Source organism: Coenobita brevimanus, chromosome 33 (genome assembly GCF_032717465.1).
Source record: "Coenobita brevimanus isolate Jiangsu-jjx chromosome 33, ASM3271746v2, whole genome shotgun sequence".
In the NCBI taxonomy this organism is placed as follows: domain Eukaryota; kingdom Metazoa; phylum Arthropoda; class Malacostraca; order Decapoda; family Coenobitidae; genus Coenobita; species Coenobita brevimanus.
In genome coordinates, this window is record NC_136986.1 from 90,041 (window position 1) to 111,778 (window position 21,738).

Genomic DNA, 21,738 nt, shown 5'->3' on the forward strand with positions numbered 1-21,738 from the left:
CATACATAGGTTGTGAATTTTTACGAGGTGCAGAGCTTAGCTCAGTTACCTACAAAATCCCGAAGGTAAGGGTACGAAAACTCTCCATGCCGCTGCTACAGTAGCCCAAGCAAATATTGGATGAAATCTCTGGATAAGTGTAGTAATGATAGTGATACGTTGTTAAATGATGTCAGTGATGGTTTAGATGCTGATTTACACCTTATCTGATCGTAAGATTGACACTGACAACACAGTGCAACCATAACACATCGTTCGCTTGGCACCACAACACAGGGAATATTTATTACTTCACGGACCTGTATGAGAGGTAATTTGTTTGTTTGCTATACTGTGTTATGTACCATTGAACTCGGGATTTTTTTCTCTATCTTTTAACAATATTATTTTTTTCTATTTTTCTAAATATTTGAAAACTGCTGCACACAAGATGTACATGTAAACAAATCACTGATGCAGTGAATGGGTTAATAGCTTAATATAACTTGTCTGAGAATATAACATACAACACTATGTTATTTATTTTGCTCACTGATATGACTTCTATTTGGGGGCACTTATTCAGGAATTAGGCACGTTCATGTACGCAACCTTCCAATTACAGTGGCACTTTTTTTTTTTTTTTTTTTTCATTATATTATGATGCTTCCTTGACTGGCACAGTGACAACTCTAGACATCTTGCCATCTGCTGACATGCCTAAGGTGCTGTGTCCAATTTCTCATACAGATTTATTAAAACTGCTGAGGAATAAGTTGGTCAGTGTGTGATCAATAACAAACAGGCCTACTGGTAAACTACTAACAACTGCACTTGATGTCTGTTTGATGTACAGTATATTTAAGTGAACATCCATTGGTGAGCCATCGCGACATCATTTATACAATACATAACATACTCGTATATATTACTAAACTCAAAGCTATGGTATAACGTAATATACTGATCAAACGAAATCCGATAAGCTAAGCTTAAGAAACATAGCACCTACTATGGTATTTGTGAAGTGGATATTATAATGCGGTAATATTTCTTCCTGGAACATTGTTATTCATGTATTATGCCACTCACGATGCATTTTTCTAATATTTCAGTGTTTGTCTTTATACAATGTTTCAGGTTCCAGCTCGAAAACATAATTATATATAATATAATTATGTAATATGCTACAAACGTATAAACAGAACCTAATTACTATTGAGGAGTGTGTCATCAAATGTGAAAGTCACAGATTACATACATCAGTCGTGGACGTCCTTAGCCACGTATGCAAACAGTCACATTATAATTATGACACACCAACATCACATACCTACTATCCCCATCCCCACCACACGTATTGCCCCCCACACAGACACAGACACACACACTATTTGACATTTTATGTGTTGAATGAAATCCTTTTATGAAATCTGTTGTTCCAAATGAAAATAAGCATAAAGAGTGGTAACATTACTATCATGTTCATTACCACATTGTCGGGATGGCAATACTGAAACAAACGGACCAGGACTATGACTGGTGTGTGTGAGCTGCAACACTCTCACGATATGCTCCAGAATATGTTTCAGAGTTCATAATAGGCTATTTGTATTTTTCATAAGAAATGGCTATCCATCAGTATGTTAACCTTAATAATTGACATAACTGGAGGAAAAAAGAACTCTACAATAACACTATAACGCACCAGAGTAGATATCGGGATTGGGGTTTTCAGCGGTCACCTCCCCTCTAACTGGTTTCTGCAATTGAATACATGATTACCTAAAACATTTACGAAAACATCACTGTAAGTATGGCTACCCAATGACTATTACTGAAACGTAGGCTATGCACATAAGTATTGTTTACTGGCTAACGTAATCCGTAAGGTGAGCTGGTAATATATCGCGCATGTATTTTGACACAGTATTAAATTGTTGGTAAAAGTATTACATGCAGCATCAATGCTCATTAGCACAAGCTGATAATGTGTGTGTGTCTACTGATAGTCAGCTGACTAGTTGAGAGAGACAGAGAGAGAGTAAGAGAGGAGTCGAGGTGGTGGATCGGGCTACGGGCCGTTTTCACAGTCATCCCTAACCTTTTAGGCCCGAACGTGTGTCGGGCCCGAACCAAAAGCACCTTTGGATTTCACAGTCGCTCCGAATGGCTTTCGGGAGCTTACTAACGTGGGGACGTCTGCCCGTGTTGATGCGGTAGGGTTGGTAGTTCTGGGTGGCGAAAACTCTTTCCATATGTAGAGAATATTTAGAAATTGGAATGTAATGAATGTGATGAATAACATGGCTGGAACATCCACTTCACACAGTTCTTACTAATATATTCAGGAGTGATGATATTCGTAAGAATGCAGCAAAAATAACGAATAGGAAACGTCATCAGAATGAAGAGCTAACTAACGGCAACCTCACCACGCTCCTACTTGAAATCGGAAGTAAGCTGAATCCATAAGTATTGTAAAAAAAAGGCTTAAGTAAAAATAACCATGAAGCAACATGCATAACGTCTAATGAGTGATGGTGTGGTTTATTAACGGATATACTATTAATACATGAACATTTTCTTTTCTAAACGGGGTGTTAGCTACATCAACTTTTACATCGGGCATCAGATATTAGAATTTTCATGAAAATATGCATTAGACAACGATTCTCGTATTTCTTTCGGGTCCGTTTGTTGAGGAGCCTCCACCTGTCTGCGAAAGGGTAGTATTCGGATCCGTAGTAGAAAGTCTCATAAAAATACACAAACATATATTTTTTTTCAATATCAGGTGTGTATTTTACACCAGAAATATTATATTGGGTATATAATATTGAAATGATAATGAAAATATGAAACATGTAATTATTCTTTTACCTTTTTACTTTCGGGACCGTCTGTTGGGGAGGCTGCAGGCCCCCCAAGAATGTTCTAGTAATTTGTTCGGGCCGTCCCGAATGCCGTCCCCAACAGAGGCCTCGGAAGGCTGGTTGGTGGCGACTGTGAAAACGAAAACGTGCGTTCGGAGGCGAGTAGGCTGTTGGGGACTGCATTGGGGACGACTGTGAAAACGGCCTGCATGTTGCCCGTTAACGAGAGACGGGGAATCCTATGTTTGGTGTAAATTAAAGTGTGTAATCAGTTGTCTATAATAATAAATAAAAAACAAATAGGTTTAAAATTAATTAGGATACAGGATATCGTTGACGACTTGATGAATATACTGTAATGGCAAAGAAGGTATAACCGTTGGAGTAAATGACGTGACCCCAATTCATCCCCCTTACTTTCCCAGGCCAAGCTCCCACTCACCTCCATACTTTCCCCTTCCCCCTACATCACGACATTTGTGGGTGACCTTGCTCACTGTTTCTGAATCACAACTCAACCTGTATCGTGGTTCACGCTTAAAGATAAGAGAAGAATTATTATATATAACTCAGACTTTATAAATAGTATAGTGCACAGCTCATTATCCCAAACAATCTCACAATATTTATTAGCCAATATCACAGCATAACACAATGACCACATAATAATATAATACGGTGCAGGGGAAGAAGCTTGGTGATTCGAAAAATTCTTGGGCATGTACACACGAACACCCACCCACCCACCCACCCACACACACACCCACCCACCCACCCACCCACACACACACACACACATACACACACATACACACACACACACACACACACACACACATACACACACACACACACACACACACACACACACACACACCCACCCACCCACACACCCACCCACACACACACACACACATACACACACACACACACACACACACACACACACACACACGCTCCTGCCTCGTTAGCCATATCCCTGGACTAGGTGGTCCAGGTGGAACTCTTGTTGACTGTATATATTCTATACATACAAGGCAAAATAAATTTAGTAACTGATGCATTATCTAGGAACTCGACGACAATTCATGTCACTGCATTAGAACTCAAAGGAAACATCCCAAACCGTGACGAAATTGCGAAAGCACAGGGACTTGATCCAGCGTGGTATAAAGTTATATACAAGTTAGAAAGTGGAGACGACATACAATTACCAAAGCTACATACACCACTCGAACAATTCACAATAGTCAATAATGCCTTGTACAGGATCAACCCAGGACAACTGAAACGCCGAAGAAATAATAAACAATTAGTGGTACCTAATGACGATACCACAAGTATTACGAACGATACACGATAGTCCACATGCAGGACATCCTGGAAAGATATGACATTTAAACAAGCCAGCTGTTATACTACTGGCCATCATTACGAAAAATATAAACAATCATATAGACAAATGCGAATCATGTGCAAAACACAAAGGCTACCCGATCACACCTGCATCTATAGGTAATTACCCTGTACCATATCAACCGTGAGACATTGTCGCAGTTGACATATTCAAGTTACCATTATCAATACAATAATAACCAATAACTATTCGTAGCAACAGATCATTCCTCCCGTTATTTTATTTTAGCCCCAATTAAGGATAAGACAGCATAAACAGTAGCAAAAGCAATAATAGATAATATCATATGTCGCTTCACGACCCCAAAGGTACTAATACAGTAAGAGATAATGGAGGTGAATTTAATTTTTGATACCTTACAAGAAATATGTAAACAATACAATATCGAAAAGGTTTACGTTTAGCTTATCACCCAGCATCCAATGGGTTAGTAGAGAGACAACACAAAAAAGTACTGGGTGTTCTGCGATACATTCTCAATGAAAATTATGCAAGCTGGGATGATTGGATTCCCAGAGAAGACGCATCAATTAATGGATCTATAAGTAAGTCTATAGGAGACACACCACATTCATTATCAACGGGACAGATAAAAAATTACCGTATGAAGTTCTCGAAGGTGAAAATCTGCCCATACAGAACTACGATGATTATCCTAAACTCCGTTTATGTGAATTCCAGGATATATAAGAGTGAAAAAACAATTACTGATGTCCAAGGAAGAAATGACGGAGGCATTCAATAAAAAGGCAAAAGAATCACCTATCAGCTTAGGAGACATTGTCTATGGTATCATTCATACGAAAGACAATAAATTTTCCCTGAAATATGAAGGCCCATATAGAGTAATTAAAAAAAACAGTGAACAAAGTAGTAATTAGGTCACTGTCAAGTGGCGAAAGAAAAACAAATTCATGTTAATCCTTTAAAACGGGTCCCAAGGGAATTAGCCAGCAATTACACAACCTCGGACACCACCGAAAAACCGAACAATACTTATACAACCAATCAAGGAGATAACAATACTTACAAAAATAAATTAAGGTAGCATAACAAACAAACATAGGTGCAACTGTTACTAAAAATGCTACAATACAGCATTTATGTGATTCAGATATCGATTTAAACTCCTTCTACGAGTGAAACAACAAGCAAGTTACTGTTCTCCATGAGCCAACCGTAAAACACATCATACTATCATCGACCATAGCATGAATGGAAGAGCAAGTTGATATATATATATATATATATATATATATATATATATATATATATATATATATATATATATATGTATATATATATATATATATAATTTTTTTCGGTAGGTAACGATGAAAGGACTTATACCAGGAATTCTACTTTACATACCAAGAGGATATGCTCGCTTAGACCCTCAACATATAGTACGGCAAGGATGCATCATAGTTCCAACGGCCGGGACGTCAGTCGTGAAAGATGTCATAAGTACTGACATCAGTTTGGATTATTTATACGAATTACCGAATTATTTGGAAAATATTGCCAAACCACTGAGGACCCTGGACTTTATGATAGGCGGCTATGTTTCAGACGCTCATAACTCAAAGGATGTGACTGAAATCGTGAAGTTAGCGAAATGGAAGATACAACAGGCTAAATCAATTGTGCTCATCATGGTCCAAGATCTCCCATCTCATGGAACGGATGCATTGATTGACACGAACTGCATCACATGTACTCGCCAATGGCGCTGTTTGTTTGACCTGGGTGGTGCAATTCTGGGGAACATCTTTGGACTGGCTACAGAGGAAGACCTTCAAGAAATAAATAACAAATTTAATAAAATAGCTCAGGTACTACCATATCAAAACAAGTTCGTTGCCGGTCAAAACACAACAACGAAGACAATCGTGAAAAATCTAAAAAGGCAGAGAGTATAACTCACCAGAGTGTGGAAAAAATAAATGCCATGGAAGGAAACATGACACTTTTCCAACACTTCTCGGTCATCACGGAACATATTGACACAATTATACTCCAGTTAGATAACACTAGAGTTTGTTACAGGGAACTTATGCAAGAAATTGCAAATGCTGGTAATGGCAAGATCATAACAGACCTACTTTCAGTTTATGATCTACGTCAGATAATTAGTCAAGGTATACATAAACATGGTTTGAAGCCTTTGTTCTGGAATAGGAATTTCATGTTATATTATCCATATTTAGAAGCAACCCTAACACCAACATCAGTAATAGTTCATGTACTGTACCATTCATAACTGACGATCTGTTCACAGTCTATCAAATATACCCCTTCCCTTCTAAGAATAATAACACTTTGGTCACCATCAACATTGACACAACCACTGAACTCATCATAGTCTCCAAGAGACAGGACACTGTCACTTTCGCCAGTGAGTCAACGATTGAACGAAAGTGCCGTACATCCTTACATGCTGTTCACCTTTGTCCTGCGTACATTTTGACGTTTCGGCCTACTGGAACAGTCCCTTGTGAAATGGCTATCATAAGAAATCACGACATTCATCACCATTGCAACTTCACATTTGCTCCAGATTAACCTATACACCATCAGCGCATTGGACATTCATAGTTTTTTTTACTTCACTCATAACACATCAGTTTACATAATTTGTCCAGATATACCACCATCCCATACTTTAGCATCAGGATTATACATTGCACCAGACTACTTTGCGGTACTTACACCATCCATGTCACTTTATCCACCATCAATCACTATGCCATCCTCAGTCACAGACACAATTATTTCCACCCTCTACCTAAGATGGATTTATCCTTCAGCACAAGTATTAAGTTGACTTCACCTAAGTTTGAAACTATGCAACTAATCAATGAAACACTGAAGCCCTGGGAAGAATTGAGCTTGAGTATGTTCATCCCGTATTATGTGTACCTACTGTCTTTATAGTCTTCTCTATTATATTTACAATAGTGCTGTTGGCAATGCACAGAATGCAAGCAAGAATTGCAAACTTGGAGTCAGTATTTACTAGGGGAAGAGTGAACATTCAAGTGAGACCCCCTGAATAAAGTGTATATATTATGTAAATAGTGTAAACTTCATATATATATATATATATATATATATATATATATATATATATATATATATATATATATATATATATATAGAAAATTGTGGCATGACACATGAATTAATATTACATGATATACAAGTATCCAGATCTTATAACAATATCATTATATCTATACGAAATGCAAATATTTTAATAACTCTTACTATAATCTTGACATCAGACTATTTTTGATTATATGAATGTGTCTGTTATACATACACATTTTACAATATGTTATACAATATTTTATAATTAATTTAACTATAGTGCATTTGCTCCAGTATATAAACAATATGCCTACAGTGTATTATGTTTCTAGGATATTATTAAATCAGTTCAGTATTATCATGAATATTATGTCTATAGCATATTATAATCAACATCATGCATTAATAGAATAGAGTTTATCCTAATACATGGTGTCGTAGGTTCTCCAGCAGGCGTGACCGAGTGATGTTAGGAATCTACAATATCATAATACAACTCATAATAGATACCAATATAAATGTATAGTCTTAAAGGTAACATGATAGTCAAGCTAGGTGTGGGAAAGGAAATGTGTTTGCAGATTTCACTAAAGGAATGCCAGATGTGCATTGGGTCACCGGAAACACTACATACACACAGACACACAGGCTTCTAGAAACTTTCACACATGTCCAGTACACGTGACACAAGCCCTCCTAGACAAGAAAGGTGGAATTAGAGAGGCAGAAGGAAGCTAGTGAGAGGTTGTAGAGAGAGAAGAGAAGAGGGGTCTAGCGAGAAGTTATTTAGCATATAAATGCTCTTGTGTTACACACCGTGCTCAACTTGAGCTTTACATTTGAAGATAATAAACTACAATCAAGACCCAGTATCCATCGTTACCTTCTCCTGTCATTGACTATGAGGGAACTGAAGCTGTTTCCCCACGTATCGACTCACTATTTACTCCATTTCGGCTACGGCTACTATATAATCAATTACAAGATGGATAAAATCTCTTGTGTGCATTATCCCCTGCGTGCTGGCTAGCCATCACTATTCAGGGTGTGGAGTGCCACCAGCTGACCGGATATGCTGCCAGCATCTTCGCGGCACCTTTTGAACTCACGACCATTCTCCATGACAACAATAAGGTAGGTAGGTACCAAGGTACCTACTGACATATGGCTCAGTCTGTACACAGCACTGGTAGAGTGTAGACTGATGTCTTCCTTATCTTCCTCATCCAATTCCGACTGCATCAATGATCCCCACGAGAGTTCTACCTTTACCGCCAGGGAAAGGGCTCAGTGAATAAGCAGGTGTGGGGGAAACTGTAAATAGTAAACAGATATGCATAAGTGTTTTTTTTTTATATCTAAGTGAAATGTAAGATATAAGTTATATCTATTGTTATGAAAAAAGTGTTTTATAATAAGTTTTGCAAGTGCATTGAAATAAATGTTACTGTTTATGGTTATTTGTGAAACAATGATTGGAAGTACCTTGAGTAACCCTATCTAGTACAATGACAGAAAATCAAAAGTTCATTGGAGAGAATGATCACCTGGTTGGCTGTAACTAAATTATTTCCCTCATTACTCAAAATAATGGTGAATATGTGAGCATTAGTGTATTTGTGATGTGAAGTACAAAAAAGGTAAGTTGTGTATAACATTAGTAATATTTTCACGATGCCTCTGATTAGTACAAATTAATCACAATTTCTGTACAAGTAATTACCTCATACGCAACCATACTTCGTGAAACAGCCAGAACATTTACTTCTCGAAGTGCAATTACCTGTAATCATGATGCCAAGTGCAAAATTAAGTGCTGTAGTAGGGGGAAATTATTATAATTGACGCAAGAAGCGAGTACCGAAAATACAGAGGTATTCTTTTCCTATACATCTACAGGGCATAATGGCACTATGAAACGGGCAGAAAAAATTATGGGGAGCCACATGGACGGGGTGATGACTCATCCTTTCGATGGTGAGTAAGGAAACATCGAAAGAATGGGTGGAATATTCCGGGAGGCCGGGCAGTTTTACAATCACCACTTCAGTCAGTGTTGCCTTTGCTAGCCAGCGAGTCCAAGGTCACTGGCAGTAGCGCGCACCCGGATTAGCCCGCCAAAACACGGAAAACAAGTCATCTTTAATGTATCCTTACTCACTGATGGGACCACCTGCAGACTTTGAGATAAATTAATTTGAAAAAGGAAGAGTTGAAGAGTCTTTTGTATACTTACTTTCTCCTCTGGTTATAATAAATTGGAAGATATCAGGGTTTGAAATAAGGGTACTCTTCCCAAAATCTGGATAATTCCCAGTAAGGAGTGGACAATGGTGGGAAAGTCCTGGTATATAAGGGTTAATACAAACAAAAGTAGGTCATGGCGACCAATAGATGTAAATACTGACCTCCACTTCAGATTCTCGATCCCTCATCACCCGCCCTCCCCCCAAAAAAGTTCTCCAAGATCAGTAGATGAATTAGTGGGTGTGTTATTTGGTGAAGAAATGTGTGTGATTGCTGTTTCGTCCAGCCACGAAAGATTTCTAAAGATTTTAAAATACTGTCGTCAATTTTCCATAATATGGCTAACTCTAGCAAACATGGGTTGCATTGCTAGTTGCATGTAAACACAATTTGGCTTCACATTACAAACAGAGGGAGGCTTAATGTTGATTTTGTTGTCAAAGGCTCATCTTTAGGTAAATCCAATGGACTGCAGAGAGAAGGTGCCCTTCTCTTGTAGTCCACAATCTTCCTTCCTGGAGAAAAGGAGTGAGTTGCAGGATATTGTATACACAAAGTGTGGATCTTCAGTGCCAATGTGTGAATGTGCCCCTCTCCATTTTCTTTCCATAAAATAATATTAATGACGAGGTGGGCAAGTCAGCACTTAGTTACCTTTAGAGTTAGCTCCTTTCACTTCTGTTGGATGCAGCAGGGAACTATACCCCCAAAATCGTGGAAATAAATGCAGCCTAAAAAAAAAGTGAAAGCTAGCAAACGTGAGTACAATCCTCTCATATCCTTACCCCATCACCCCTTCTCTGTCCTTCCTTAGCTCAATGCTGGTGTCGGCAAGGCAAATCATTCTCTCTTTCCGTGCAGTGCATGAGCAACCCGTGCACCAGCATCTTCTCGAGTCTGTGCTACTACTTTCATGGTTGCATCGTAAGCCTGCATCTTGCAGGAAGTGCCCTTGTTTCACATTTTTTTTTCTTTTTTTTGTCAATTGTCTTTCCTGGATTCACTATATAAATTTCTGGTTTGCAGCCCCACACCGTGCTCAGTTTTTCAGTCGATATGACTGCCGTGGTATACTTCTGCCATGCTAGGCTGTCAGGGATTGGACTGTTGTCTTACTATGCGACATCTGAAAATATGTTTTTTAGTGTGGCTGCTGGCTCCTCATCGCGCACAGATTTCATCAAGTAGGGCAAGCTTCCCCTATTGCATGGTGCTTATCCTAGACTTTGCTTGCATGGAGCTACAACATGTTTTGGTCCATCTGTGTTATTTTTCGTAGTTACAAGCTTTTTGGCTTGTTCAAGCATGATGAGCCATTTCCATCACGCTATACTTTTCCTCTCTGGCCAGATTTTAGTTTTTTACTCTTCATAATGTCAATACAGGTATAGTGTAGTTTTTAGTGTGCTGATTGAGAATGAGGTTCACAACTTTTTCACTGTATTCTAGCTAGGTAGAATTCTTCTGTCATGCTATGTTTACTGAGGCCATAACTGGTCTAGTATAGTATGTAGCGTGTGGCTTGCACAACTGCACAGTTTTCAGTCTGAATGGGCACAACGAGCTATTTCCATCAAGCGATACTCTCCCTCATCACTCATTGTTTTCTCCTGATGGATAATACAGTATTTAACATTAGTTTCAAGTTCATTTGGTCTTTCTGTCCCATGTGGCACACAGTGTTTACACTGAGCAAGTACTGTGAACTACTGTCACTCCTTTAGCCCAGGGCTCAGGCCACAGCCATCACAGACGCCTACAATGGTGAGGTAATTGCCGCACCTTCCACTGAAGAAGATGGCATTGTGCAACGAATTGTTTCAGCATTGATGGAGATGCTCTCCATTTCCTGGGCGAAGTGGGAACTTGACAACCACGACATTTGGAATGGGGCAATGTTCTCAGAGTAGTCATTGTCACCAGCCTACTTCCTGCCATGCCTGTAGGAATGGACTGACTCTTACAAAGTTTCTTGTAGGGTCATGCCTATTCAGTTCCCAGTGTCAGTGAAGAGCAGTGAAACTGTCATCAAACTACTCAGGTTTTGTGCTGGTACTCGGATCTCAGTTTCAACAATAGTTTAACCCCTTAATCGCGGGACTTCACTTTTGACGTTTGGGAGCAAGGGATCATACAGCGGGGCGTCACTTTTGTGATTCTGTTATTTTGAATTCGCCCAGGCTTTCAAGTGGTGGCTTGTATCATCTATCAGTACTGCCAATGTCCAACACTAGTCAGCACTCCTAATCTCATCTCTACTCCCATCCATTGTTGACAATTTAGCCATTTCTCCCCATTCTTGACTCCCCTCCATTACCCTCTCCTCTTGCGTACTACCCGACCGTGCTGCGCTAAGTAAATCTTCCCTGGAATTTTCCACTTATTTCATCCATTGAAATAAGCCCTATGCCCTATTCTTATACAAAATAATATATACAAAAAGGAAATAAGGTAAGTGATAGTGCCATACACCTGGAATTGGCTAATTATCACCTGACAACACCTCACGTGCACTCATTCACTAATTTTTCCTGTTTATTTCCCCTTGAAATATGCCGTATAATCTATTCTCGTAATAAAAATATATATAAGAAAGGAAGGGAGAATCCTAAGTGATATTTACATTCACCTGGAACTTCCTAATTTATTATGTATTATCTATATTTCCTGCCAATCATTTCAAAGCTCTTATATTAGCAGCTGTCACCACGCTGACATTGGGAGCCTTTCATTGCCCCTAGGCCACCACAGCATTCAGTTTACTGTCATCTTTCAAGGTGAAACCACGTCGGATTTGCGCTTGTCCAATTCCACCACTTTTTAGACCCATGCAAAGGGCCCTGTGACCTCTACCCCTACTAAACCTCGTGTGGAGAGGGGTAAAGGGCTAAGTGACTGCTGTGGAACGTGAACTGGCTAATTTGTCAATGAAAATGATGGACAGTGACTACTATCTTTCTGGTGAGTAAAACAGTGTAAGTGGAAATGTAAATAATGTGTAAATAATGTGTAAACAGCAAGTGAAAGCAATGAAAGTAAATATAAGTGTACAGTGGAAAATAGTTTTATAAGTTGCTGCAAATGACAGTGCGTTTCACAGTGTAAATAAAACAGAAATGCAAATAATGTAAATAAAATGGAGAATGTAAATAGAAATGTAAATGAGTAGTATTATAAGAATACGAGTATATATACTAGGAGTAATGAAAGTGAAAGTTTCACTCTAGCATGTATGAATACTGTGCGTTATGAGAGTGAAAGTGAAAGTGACAGATTCGCTCTCAACGCTAGTACACAGGATGAGAAAGTGAATGCTACATATTTTACTGAAAGAGAAATTGAATGTCTACAGTGACAATAAACTACTATTACTGAAGGAAACTTATGGATAAAGACTGGAGATATATATGGATAAAGAATGGAGATATATATAAGTGTTATATAGTAACAGAAATATAAAGTATGAGTGTTTTTATGAATAATAAATGACAGAATACCAGCGGTGAACGAACGCAAGTGGGAAGTTGTACGCGTTCGTAAAAAAGAAGTGTGTGGTAATCATAGGGGCATTTGTCTTCTTAGTATAATAGGAAAAGTGTATGGTAGGATACTTATTAACAGAGTTAGAGAAAGAACAGAGGAATTAGTTGGAGAATAACAGGGAGGCTTTAGGAAGGGAAGAGGTGTAGATCAGATATTCATTCTTAGATCTTCTGTGGAAACGTTTCTAGAGAAGGGAAAGAAGTTTTTCATGGATTTGGAGAAAGCATATGACAGGGTGGATAGACAAGGATTGAAGAAAGAATTAAGAATATATGGAGTAGATGGGAAGTTGTTGAATGCTGTAAAGAGTATGAATGATGGTGCTAAGGCTGCAGTGCATGTGGATGGTGAAGTGAGTGAATTTTTCTCTTTGAAGGTTGGGTTGAAACAGGGATGTGTCATGTCTCCATGGTTTTTCAATCTGTACATGGATGGGGTAATAAAAGAGGTACAAGGTAGGGTAGTGGATGTTGGAGTGGCCCTGGTGAGAGAGGGTAGTGTTTGGAAACTCCCTGTACTGTTGTTTGCGGATGATACTGTGTTGTTGTGTGAAGATGAAGGAGAGCTGCAAGGCTTGGTGGATGAGTTTGGGAGAGTGTGTAAGAAATGGAATCCAAAGGTGAATGTAGGGTAGAGATGGTCTTTGAGAGAGGTGAAGTCAGTGAATGTACAGCGAGGTTGGATGGTGAGGAAATGGAAAATGTGAGTATGTTTAAGTACTTGGGTAGTGTGATGAGTAAGGATGGAGGTTTGGAGGGTGAAGTGCTTGAAAGGGTACAACAGGGAAGAAAGGTTGCTGGTTCCTTGAAAGCAGTGATAAGAAGCAGGGAAGTGAGCATGGAAGTGAAAAAGTTACTACATGACAGTATTGTGATACCAACTCTAACTTACGGAAGTGAAGCTTGGACGTTGCTGGAAGGACACAAGTCAAGAGTGAGAGCAGTGGAAATGAGTTATTTAAGAGGAGCCTGTGGAGTCACATGGAGAGAGAGAGGCTGACAAATGAGGTTATAAAGAAGCGTTGTGGTGTGGATGTGGATGTGATAGGAAGCGTTAGGAGGAATACACTGAGGTGGTTTGGCCATGTGGAGAGGATGGAGAGTGAAAGACTGACGAAGAGAGTGTATGTGAGTGAGGTGGAAGGGGGAAGAGGGAGGGGGAGGCCGAGGATGAGATGGAGGGATGGGGTGGAGAGGTATATGAGAGAGGGGTGTGTGAGTTGGGAGCAGGGCAGTGAAATGGTGGGGGACAGGGCGACGTGGAGGCGGTTTGTTTGTGGCCACCCCGAACGGGATTGAGGCATCTGGCAATAGATAGATAGATAGGTAGAAATGATTGGCAGGAAATCTAGACAATAGATAATAAAATAGGTAGTTCCAGGTAAATGTAAATATCACTTAGGCTTCTCCCTTCCCTCCTTATATATATTTTTATTACGAGAATAGATTATATGGCATATTTCAAGGGGAAATAAACAGTGAAAATTAGCGAACGAGTGCATGTGAGGTGTTGTCAGGTGATGATTAACCAATTCTAGGTGTATGGCACTATCACTTGCCTTATTTCATTTTTGTATATATTATTTGGTATAAGAATAGGGCATAGGGCCTATTTCAATGGATGAAATCAGTGGAAAATTCCAGGGTAGATTTACTTAGCATAGAATACAGTGTGGTGGCCTGCAATAATTAGGTAGTTCCAGGTGAATGTAAATATCACTTAGGCTTCTCCCTTCCTTTCTTATATATATTCTTATTACGAGAATAGATTATACGGCATATTTGAAGGGGAAATAAACAGGGAAAATTAGCGAACGAGTGCACGTGAGGTGTTGTCAGGTGATAATTAGCCAATTCCAGGTGTATGGCACTATCACTTACCTTATTTCTTTTTTATATATTTTATTTGGTATAAGAATAGGGCATAGGGCTTATTTCAATGGATGAAATCAGTGGAAAATTCCAGGGAAGATTTACTTAGCATAGCACGGCCGGGCAGGCGAGAGGAGAGGGTAATGGAGGGGAGGTAGGGAGGGGAGTCAAGAACGGGGAGAATTGGCTAAATTGTCAACAATGGATTGGAGTACAGATGAGATTAGGAGTGCTGACTAGTGTTGGACATTGACAGTACTGATAGATGATAGAAGCCACCACTTGAAAGCCCGGGCGAATTCAAAATAACACAGAATCACAAAAGTGACGCCCCACAGTATGATCCCTTGCTCCCAAGCATCACAAAAGTGATGCCCCACAGTATGACCCCTTGCTCCCAAGCATCACGAAAGTGACGCTCCTCATTTAAGGGGTTAAGGTACGAGGGTACACCGGCTTTTTCCTCCCTAGGGTTCCAGGTGATACGTAGGGATGTGCCATCCTGGTTAGGGATCACATCCCCTGCACTGAGTGTAGCCCTCCTATCTACTGCGGCGAGGGTGTTGAGGTTCAAGGAGTTGTCCTGCGCTCGCCACAACTTCCTTGACCGTATACAACATTTATAAAAGCTACGGTGGGACTTTAGACATTGGCGAGCTCCTGCATCACGCTGATGTGGAGTCCACCCTTATTGGGGATGACTTTAATGCCCACCATCCAGTCCTCTCCTCACCCCTCCCGGCGAATGAGGCAGGGCAACATGTTGCCATCGCCCTCGAGGAAACTGAGGGGGTCTCCTTACTGAATAACTTGTCCAAGCCTATGCATATCAGTGGCGGCAGGTTTGACTTCTCCTTTGTCTCTGCGCCTCTTGCTAGTGTGTCGATGTGGTCCCTACACCCATTCCTCACCAGTGATCACTTTGCTGTGGTGATGGAATTGTCAGCGGCTCCTCTTCCACCTCCTCTGCCGCCTTCGCCCCGATGGAACTTACGGCATGCGCGCTGGCCTGAGTACGCGTGAGCTGTTGAGGTCGCCTTGTACAATGGTGTTCCCCCACTTTCCCTTGAGGACCATGCCGACCAGGTTGCTCATGCCTTGCATCGCGCAGCTGTAGCTAGTATTCCCCTCACCAAGCTCCCCACAGTTTTCGTCAAGGACTACTGGTTCTACAACGAGCGGGTCCAGGAGCTAAATTATCAGCTGAACACACCCCGTAAGACCTACCGTCGGAGGCCTTCCTCTCCAACCAGGAGATAACTGGCTGCAGTTGGGCGACATGTCCAGGAAGAGGCTTGGATGAAGTGGTGTCAGTCACTTGATTCCCGCTCCTCATTTGGGGAGATGTGGGTGAGGATCAAATCTGTTTCCTCTCCCAGACCAGCCAGGCCACCAGCACATCCTGACCCCGCAGGTGAGTCAGATCGCCTTGCTGCCCACTTTGCTGCTCGTACTTCAACCATGAACCTCCCACAGACTGTCAGTGACCTTCAAGCTAGCCTTGTGGGCCCCCGCAGGGACACTGTTAAAGTGCTTGTTCTCGTCCTGACATTGCGGACCACCCCTTCACTGTGCTGGAGCTGGATCGGGCATTGTCTGGCAGACGGGATACAGCTCCAGGCCCTGATGACCTTCTATACTCCCTCCTGGCTCACACCAGCCAGGTAGGGAAGGCTTGTATCCTAGATCTGTTCAATCGTTCATGGCTTGAAGGGCATCTCCCTGGATCATGGAAGACAGCCATTATTCACCCAATCCCTAAACCATGTGACCCGGCTACCATGAGGCCGATTTCCCTCCTCAGCTGCATTGCCAAGACTGCTGAGAGGCTTGTCCTTTCTCGTCTTGCCTGGAGGTTGGGGCCGCTCCATCCCCGGCTTTTTGCTTACCTCCCAAGCAGGAGTACTCAGCATTGTCTGGCCTCCTTTCTTGGAGGGCTGAGGAGTGGTCGTGGCATGGCTGTCTTTCTCGATCTGGAGAAGGGGTTTGAACTTGCCAGTCCGGATGCAGTACTGGCAGCACTTGCAGCGAAGGGCTTGGGTGGTCACCTTCTCTCCTGGGTGAGGGATTTCTTCCGTGGCTGTGCTACTTGTGTCCGTTTTCAGGGCAAAGTCTCCCTCTCCCTAACCACATGACAATTGCACATCTCAGGGCAGTGTACTTAGTCCTCATTTATTTAATGGTTTAGTTGAGGACCTGCTTACTGTACACTATGGCCAAGAGGTTACTCTCTTTTGTTATGTGGATGACTTGACTCTGGTATTGTCAAGACGGACCTGGTACACCCAGGCATCAACTACGCTCTCCTGTCTTCATGCCACATGCTGTGAGCTTGGCATAAAAATCAATTTTCAAAAAACCAAATGGCTGCCTTTCGGTCTTCGCCCCCCCTGACCGTCCCCTTCTTCTTGGGGGTAATCGCCTTGACATTGTTCATCGTCACCAGTACCTGGGTGTATGGTTCGACAGCTGTCTAACGTTTGCCAGTCATGTCCGATATGTACGGGAGTGGACGGTTACCCGCATCGCTGCCCTCAATGCCCTTTCTCACCATAACCTGGGTGCCTCATACAGTGTCCTACGGACATCCTACTCCCGTTGCTATCCATTCCATCATGGATTATGGAGCTATATGCCTTATCGGAGTCTTGGAGTCGCTTCGTCTTTCTTTGGAAGTTCTGCAAAACACTGCTCTGCGTGTAATGCTTGGTGCACCTCCCTGGACCCACCTGATCAACCTTTGGGCTGAGAGTGATTTTCCCTCTCTGCAGCATCGCATTTGGGCACGAACAACAGCTGTCGTTACTCAGCTCTGTAGGCACCAGCCCCACCTTACTGTGTCCATACTCCTCCAGCGGACACTTGATCGGCTCCCCAGTCCACACCCTGGAGGTGACTGGATTCTGCTTGCTGCTGACATCGTTCGTAAGCTTGAAGCCACTGATGCCATTCAGGATGGTCCTGACTTGCATAACCCTGCATATGTGTCCCTGCTCCTTCCTGGCTTCCACCTGTGATTTGATGTGTTGAGCCCACTATAGCAGTCCCAAGGTCCTCTCTCCCTGCTGTCCTCCCCCAGGATGGTCTTAGTCGTATGGCAGCCCTCTACTCTCCAGACGCTGCAGTCTACTATACTGATGGATCTGTTGGTGCTGATGGGTCTGCGGGTGCTGCATTTGTTTGTAGTGAGTGGGTTGAGTCCTGGTGTGTCACCTCCGGCATTTCTGCCTACCAGACTGAGCTTATCGCCATTCTCGGCGCCCTTTGCCACGCCGATCACCACCTTCATTGGCGCATTATTGTCCATATGGATTCACTCTCCTCTATACGTGGCCTCCAAACTCACTGCTACACCGACAACAAGTATCTGATTACCTCCATCATGGCTGTTGCTGCTTCCATCACCGGTCGGGGAGGTGAAGTCTTTCTTCACTGGCTTCCTGGGCACGTTGGTATCTCAGGCAATGAGCGTGCTGATGCTGATGCTCGCCACGCCTGCACTCTCCCTGTACCGACATTTCAGCTGCATCCTAGTTTATCCCTTCTGTTGCAAAGGGTGGCTGACAACGTCAGCTCCCTTTCGCAAGACGATCATCAATCTCAGGTACGGGAGGGCTCCCGTTCAGCTACATGGTACACAATAGCAACAGAGTACACACCTGTGACGGTTAACCATGACACCCCCAACTACCTTCTGGTTCCACTTCGCTGCTTGCACCTGGGGTTTCCTTGCTACAGCCAGGTGGCCGACAGCAACCCAGAGCCGTGCCCTCACTGCTTGGGCAACAGTGATCAGTCCCTGCTACATTATGTGCTGGACTGTCCCGCAACATCTCGGCTTCGGTACGGTATTGGCGAGTGGTTTCATAATAGGGATAATGACTTTCAATTGGCAGCAGAGATTATTGCACAAGCACCTATCTCTGTGATTTTGGGGGTTGGAGCCATGTACCCACCCCCATCCTAGATTCTGTTTCTTGATTTAAAAGCACATTTCTCTGATGGGCTTTTGTTTGCCTGTGTCCTCCCTATGGGGAGGCAAATCTAAACCAACCAACCAACCCAGTGTGCACTATCTTTGCACAGGATGGATTGGCGGTGTCCCCAGTGCCATCTCCAAGGATGCTTGCAAAAAACGAGGAAGAAGACATCAGGCTTGCTCCTCTCACAATCCCAGCCTGTAAGATACCTACTGTCCACCATCATCTATGCCCAGTAGCAGTGCTTAAGCAGTGCCTGGAAGTTTCAATAGGTGCGGACTGGAGAGAGACATTGTTCTGTGCAGATTCGGGTGCCCCTGTTTTCAGTGAGGGCACTCTCTCTTAGCAGAAAGTCTACTAGTAGAGTCTATTATCACCCATGAAATAATAGCAGAAGTAGACTTGGTAAGTGATCCGTGAACACACGGTCTTTGGGGAATAGCGGCATCCCTGGCATTTCTCTATGCACACACTCACTCTCACTTGCACAAAGAGGTGGCCGGTGCAATTCAGCGTCATCCTTCATCATAACATACATAAATCACGCCTGGGGGATGCCCCATGCATAGCAGTAAGCGTTTTCCCAGGCAATAACCAAGAAAAATAACACTGTGCTCCATATCCTCACAGAAGTGATGCTTACGCTCTCTCTCACCGTCACGCTACTCCATACCAGTTAGGAGATGCCTGTGCAATGTGCTCCAGTCCACCACTGGGTGAGGAGGGCAGCAGGCGTCCATTCATCACAAGAGGTAGCGTGGTGCACCTCCCTTGTGCTCTTTATCACAAGATTATTTCTCTGGTTCGTTTGTGATCTCGGCAGACAAAGAAAAAAAGAATTCAATCAGTGTAAGCGAATGACAGTGAAAAAATAAAAATAAAATATGGGTGATATAATGTGAAAAGGTGAAAATTAATGTGTACCAACTGTACGTCTCTTGTGTGCTATGCGATCCATCAATGTGATGACTTGGCCCTAGGACCCCTTACCATGCACATGCCTTGTGTCAAATCAGGCACTGAAAAATTTATCTTTTACACACGCTGTTCACATAAAAAAATGAGAAACAGTGAAAAAAAAAAAAAAAGTGAATGTGTCAGATGAAATGTCCAGTGCTATAATACGTAGCCTCCGAGCTATAGTCTGTGATCCTCAGTGCACAGTATATGTTCCTGTCAAGCATTAAACCTTACAAAAAGGACACTGTGTTGTTTTATTATCTCTTTCCATCCTTTTGGTATGGAGCTACTCTAACTAAACGCAAACTCCTCAGCCTTGTCTTAACACCAGCTTTGAAGATGAATGTGAAAAGGCTCTATGTCAGGGGTGAGGGGGTGTTCACGTTTATCATGATTACCCACCCCACTTCACATCCTCCCCAAAGGTGCTCTGGTGTTATGACAATGACCTGCATTAAGCAAGCGAAGGGCAGAGATGGGGTGAGAGGGTAAGACTATGGAGGGGATTTTACACGCATTTGTTAGTTTTGTCAATGTTTTGGTGAACATCATCCTTGGCATAAATAGGGATTTCGTCTTAAACTTCAAAGCCAGTATTTATATAAGTCACAGCAACTAGAGGAAAAAGCAATTATTAACTTATTACAGAAGTGCTTTACATGGATATGAACCTTTACTTAAGATACAACAGCCGTACATTAATATACATTTGGAAGCCCTTTGAAATGTTTCTTATATTTCCAATGCGATATACATTTTTTACAAACTATATGGTAGGTAGGCGTGGCCACCATCCATTTCCTCCATGTAATGCATCTTTCTGGTGACTACCTGAGTGGCAAGCCAAATGGTTTCTTCTAATCTAGGGAAACATATACCATGATGGGAGGTAACTGTTTAACCAAATCAACGCTTTCTGGTCTATTGGATTTCCAGTCTGAGGGTTGTTTCGGGATCACTGCTAAAACAATGCCTCTCGGGCTTATCAGGGTTTGTCACCCTTGCCTTAAATGCCTGTACTTAGTATCGTGGCACCAGACCCGTAACTACTGATGAGGAAAGGAGTATTGTATGACAGATACATGAACTTTCCACATTGTTAAAAGGCTGATTGCCTTCACAGATATTGGCCCTAAGGATGATGAAGCTTGGTCTGCTGCTGATCATCTTCTCTGATGCTGCATGTGATGCAAGGAGCTCTTTGCTTACGCCTCTTGCAGGTACAGTTGCTTAAAATACACACATTCAGTGCACACATATACCTATATGCATATATGGTAATTATTACATGATAATCAAATAATTTTCACTCACATATGAGTCGGTCTCACACTATACCTTCTTGGGCTCAACCAGCACATACCTAATTTCCCTTGTGAACCTGTTCATTGGATCCTTTTCCCCCACTGGCCTGTTTCCTCAGGAGCTTTTTGTCCCTCATGGCCAATTATCTGCCTCTTACCCACACCAATTTTTTGCCACTAACTCATTTCCTACATGGTGGTTATACCTCCCCCTGAACTTATGTTTCCCTTATACCAGATCAATCTCTGGACTAATTTTCGTCATGGAATTATTTAACTTATGACCTGTTTACTACATGGAAGTATTTCTGATCTGTGGAGACATTTTTCTACATTCATATTATCCTGAATGGACTTTTCTTCCTTCATGGGTGAATTTCCTCAAGTAATTAAGTTTCCACAAGAGATCTTTATTCCCATAGGCCAATTTCCTTTCCACAGAATAATAGTAATGGTAATAGTAATAAT